A 6,000-nucleotide genomic window follows, 5' to 3' on the forward strand; every position below is an offset into this window, starting at 1 on the left:
GTTTGTTTCAGGTTTTTTTTTTTTTTTTTACTAAATTTACATAGAACATGTACCAAAAGTAACCCTGTTCCTTTTTTTTTTTTCTCTCTTTTCACAGATATGAGATGGTGTAGCTTTGCAATCTGACACAGCTGGAGAGAGCAGAAAACCTGGCCTGTCTGATAAGAGTTATATGAAGTATGAAGTGTAGCTCTGAAATAAACTGAGGTTAAATAAAAGGGTGTCCGCTGCTTGGGGAGAGACAAGATAAGGCAAGATATGAAAACAAGAACCTGTGCACTGCTGTATTGGCAAGAGTGTTGTTGCCACATAAAAAAGCTTTTAGGAGAATGTGGAAAGCATTACTGAGTAGGGAAGAGTAGAACTGAAAATAAAGGGGTACATTAATAGGAATATAAAACAGACAATAGGATGATAAATGGTTAAATTTAGCCGGAAGAACCACACCTGCAGAGTACAAACACTTATGAAAGCTAAGGGGAGAAGAAAAACCATTCATTCATAACTGCATTCTAACAAAATCAGTACCGTGGGATGTAGACACCACACTGTGAATACAAGCGATGGAAAATGACATTTTAAGAAGCATGAAATAATTCATTTCAAGCTCCTTCTTGCTTGAAGCTTGGCTTGAAGATGATGTGACTGCTGCAAAGGGTGAAGAGCTTTGCACTTCACTGAAAGTCCAATGCTTTTATTAGCTGGCAACCTGTCAGTCTGCCTGCTGTCCTGCTGCAGGGTGGATGATATGATAAGTCTCTTGTGACCAAAGTTTATGTAGAGGCAGATTATATCCACAGCATACACAGCACATTGGTGTGTGTGGTAAAACAAGTTTAAGAAAAAAGAAGCTTATGTACACAAAAGGAAAAGAAACCCTACACTGGAGCTGTCTGTAGACACATCTATAGCTCTGGTTTCACTATTTTATAAGTGTCTGAGCTTTGTTTTTCTAGAAATGACTGATAACATTTAGAGCATGTATTTGTTGAAAATGACAGCACATGTTCAGATTCATTTTCAAACAACAAAATCCTAATGTTTTAACTTACGAAGAGTTCACAAATCAATTTTTGGCACAATTTCCTTGTTTTTCAATCCCAGTTTGGCATGCTCTCTACATTGCTGTCGGGTGCTTTATGTCATTCCTGGCACAAAAATGCAAGCAGCTCGGCTTTGTTAGACAATGTGTGACTATCCATCTTCCTCATGATCACATTGCAGTGGTTTTCAAGGAGTTTCAAAGCTGGAAATTTGAAGTGGTCTCCTTATTCTCTTCGCTGTGTATATACAGGAGTGGAAAGTGGAAATATAGACAAACATAACCATATATGCAATGTAACATACTAGAAATGATGCTTGTATGTGTGCGTTGGTGAAGAATAGTCATTATAATTCTTTTAATTCCTTAAAACAAATTACTGGTTGACCACAGGATTTAAAAGAATCCTTAGCAAATCATTAGATCCCTTTATTTCCCCAGATACATTTGTGCTCAGTCTCTTATGGATAAACTAGAACCTGATAAAATGCATTTAGGTGTTATTGCAATTTACACTTTTTTTTTTTTTTTTTTTACAAGTATTTATTAAATGTGTGAAATCCACCGAGACAATAGCGGCGAGTTAAAAGAAGGTCTGCAGGACTATGCACCTGCAATCTGTTGCACTTTTGGTGATTAGATAATAGGTATGTGTTAAGAATATGCTGTCAGTTACCTGTTGTTGAGTAAACCTATTCATTCTATTAATACATATGAATAATCCAGGTAAAATGCAGTTTGTCAGATTTCGCTAACATCAGATGTGACTCTTTTAGATGTTCAAAGGCGCCGTAGTGAACATGGGAACACTTATAATCTGTAATCTATAATAATATTACTCACTCATTAAAACCCATGTAGTTTGACAATAGTGATAGTACATGTAGACACTGCTTTACATGTTCAGTTCATGATGTATTTTGCTGAAAAATCCAGTTTTTCTTCAGTTTTTTTCTGTTTTGATATGATAGCCTTATAATCAAATAACCAAATGTACTGTATGTATTTGTTTTCTTTAACAAAATAATGCAAAAAGTTGCATTTTAACTCAAAATGGGATTCAGAAGAATGGAAGTCTCTAAATCCTCCTTCTTTTCAATGATATGTTGTCATTAATACAGATGGAAAAGCTCAGGTCTTTGAGAACATGTTCTGTGAACTCTTTTCCAAGTGCTTGGACTCGTGGAGAAAGTTAGATTGGACTAAGGATTATAACTGTATACCAGTGAATGTCCTCTGCCTCTGCCCCTCTTTCTTTATTTAAGTAAGGACTAGTAAGTTAATTAATTAATTAGTCATTACACACATCTGAGCCTTTGTTTTTGTGTATTTTTTTTACGTAACTGAAAACTGCAAAATTGTATATCTATATCTATCTATATGTATATATGTATATATATATATATATATATATATATATATATATATATATATATATATATATATATATATATATATATATATATATAAAGTGATTCAGAATAGTTAGTACTGGAATAACCTTTAAAAATAACAGGTGCCAGTGACCAAAAGCATATATTCATTTGAAATGTTTAGGAACTTTTTAACCATTAATCCTACCATTAATAGATTTGAATAATTCAGGTAAAGTGTAGTTTCTCATCTTTCCACTGGCATCAGATATGCGTTATCTAGCTCTTCGAATAACGCACATCTGTTCTACAACATTGATTCATCAGTAAAACTCATGAAGTTTGACAAATGTAGGTGGAGACACTTGTTTTTATATTCAGTTAATGAAATATTTTGCTGAAAAAGTCACTTATAACATGTAACCTTTAAATTTACCTTGAATTTTTATGAACATCTACATGATCAATATGTTAAATATAGAAAAATACCATTAATCCTATCACTATATTTAAATAATTCAGGTAAAATGCAGGTTCTCAATTTTTCAGCAGCATCAGCTCTGTAGTTTACATGGAAACACTGTCACTGAAGTCTGGGACAATTGACAGCATTTGTAGACAGTTTTTTTATTGTTCACTTAATGATATATGTCACTTTTTCTTCAGTTTTGTTAACTCTTTAAAACCTGACGTGTCATCGCTGACATACCCTGCACATATGCAGTTTGGATGCTTGTAACTTTTCCACTGTTTGTGCAATTGGAAAAATTCCAACGGTTTCTGAAACTTGAGACATTGCATTTTATAGGTTTCATTGGGTCATTACAGTAATTTCACTCAGACCTGTACTTGAAGCTGGAGAAGAAGCCACTTTAGCAGTATTATAGTATGCAGCAAATCGCAAATGATTGCTAGATTTTGAAATATCTGGGGAAAAAAAGTGCTCTGGAAAAATGGGCTAATGGAGTCACTCAGTATATTCTCTAACCTTTTTATGTTTGTTTGTTTGTTTGTTTATTTATTTATTTCAAATTTGCATTAAAACCAAACAACAAAAGGATTATATAAAAGAAAGTCCAACATTCAAAAAGGAGCAGGATGAAGTTTAATTTATAATTTCCCGCCCCCTTACCCCATCCTTCAACCTACTTTAAATTCCAACACAAAACACGAAATTTTCTATACATTTCACGGATAGATTGTCATAATAGCATTTCACATTGAAGTAAACTCTGTCCTTATGGTAGGAGTACTAGTGCACATATCAAAAACAAAACTAAACTCTGTCCATTTCATAACAATAATACACATATCAAAAACAAAAGTAAATTATCCGTTCCATAACAACAATGCACAAAAAAAAACAAAAAACTGTCCATTTCTTAGCAGTAATATACATATCAAAATAAACTATATTCATAACAAATACCCATTTAAAAATACAAAAATATACTTAAAAAACAAGAATATTCTCAAAATAAGACTAATTATAGTCAAAATAGAAAAAAAAGAAGTCCAGGTGGACCATTTTAAGGCTAGGGTTTAATGGGTTAATTTCTAATATGAAATCCTTTGAATTTACTCCAAGCTTTTATGAACATCGGCATTGCCATGAATTAAATATGGGAAAATACCTGATTTTCACTGAAAAATACAAACTGCAGAGGGTAATATAATGATAAATGATGATAAATCACTTCTGAGAGGTTAAATATATTGGAAAATTAATTTGGAAGTCACCACAAAAGTAGGTCTAGGTCTTCAAGGGTACAAAAAAGGCAAGTCTAGAAGATCTGGTAGCTAACAGCCTAGAGGTGAAAGAAAAATTAGAGACCCTTTTTTTTTTTATCATTTTAATACTTGTACATTACAAAAGTGTCAAAGTATTTAATTATTAGTGAAAGGCTTTAAAGTCTAATTAACACGTAGTGCTTTGAACATTTGCATACCACAGCAGTGATAGCAGATCTCTTTTAGAACTGACACATGCTTTTAATTGGCGTTCAACTTCGCCTTTGAAACTATGATTTAGCGTCTACTACGTTAATTACTTCAGAGGGTTTTATAAATTGTCTGGGTTTTGGCGAGTAAATGTGTGAGCTGTATGCACACACAGACAGATGGAGTCCCACTTACCTCGTGTCATGTGTCTCCTGTTGTGGTGTTAATAATCCACCAAAAATAAAGCTGTGTTATCGAGACTCTGTCTTCCCACGGGACATTTTTTTTTTTTTTTTTCGCCTGTTCATCACACAAGGAAACACCTTGCATGCCTAGCAGGTGACTCTCAGGTGCGTATCTCCTTTATTACTGCTTTATTGTTGGTTTAGTTGTGTTTAAAGTGTGTCATGTACCAAGGGAGGGTCTTTCCAATTCCTGTTAAATCTAGATCAAGATAAAACTTCATCAGCTTCATGTAAAAAAAACCAAACAAAACAACTGAAGCAGAAAACTGGAAATTCCTTCATAAAATGCAACATTACACAGGTTATTTTCACTGTTTTATTTGACGCCTCCCTTCCTTTCCTTTTGCTACCTACGGATACCTATTTGTATTCTCTATTTCCTCTATGCGGATTATATTATCTTTGACTCCTGCTGACACTCATGCATTTTAACCGGTTTGCAGCACATGAACACATACACACACTGCATATGCAATCCCCTCCTCCATTATCCATTAGTAGACAGAGACAATCAGCAGTGAAGTGCATTCTCCCCTCAAGAAAAATAGCAGACAAAACATTTTGCCCTCTAAAACTACTGTGGTAACCCCTACGGATATCTCAACAACCAGAGTTAATCAAAGGAAGGCACAAAAACAGACTGGCAAGGTTCATTTTACATATTTTTTTCATCCAGTAAAGACTTTGTGATACCAATTTCACCTCTGACTTCTCTTTCTTCACCATAAATTCTCCTCCCTGTTCCTAGGCTCCACACACCTCCCCTTCCAACTTTGTCTTTCCTCATTTCTCTTCCCTTCCAGACTCGATGTTTAGATTCTATTATCCTGTGCTGCTTGGTTGCTTCACCCTATTAATCCTTGCAGTTCATAGTATGTGTGTACTGCCTGTGCGTCTGTATTAATAGTGTCTGCGTGGGCTATACCTGGTGTCAGTGTGAGAGTGTAGTTGCTGCAAAATGTCTGCAGATGATTTATGGATTGGGTTAGGTAAGGTGACAAATGGCAACACACAGACACATGCAGTATAAAGACACACACACACACAAACATTCACCTAGCACAGGTGTCGTCCTGTTAATATCTTGTCTGGAGGGGTTTGTACGTCTGGACAGAAACAGCCTCCAAGGTCATGCGTCTCACAGTGGACTGTTTTAGAGACAGGGAAGTGAAATGGGGATGTAGTTAAATTAATGTGGAAGTGATGTGGTTTACGGGAGTTATGCATCATTTAATTGCGAGACTGCCACTGCTGATGTTAACAGTGCAAAGTGCTTCAACAGCAAACAACAATCACTGATTACCGGTTGTGTAATGTTCTTAAATTAGAACATTACTATTCTATTTGTGATTCCTTTCAGGGCTACTACAAGTTGTGCACATATGCATATGTATGTAGG

This window comes from Sphaeramia orbicularis, chromosome 13, assembly GCF_902148855.1.
Source record: "Sphaeramia orbicularis chromosome 13, fSphaOr1.1, whole genome shotgun sequence".
NCBI classification, from domain to species: Eukaryota; Metazoa; Chordata; class Actinopteri; order Kurtiformes; family Apogonidae; genus Sphaeramia; species Sphaeramia orbicularis.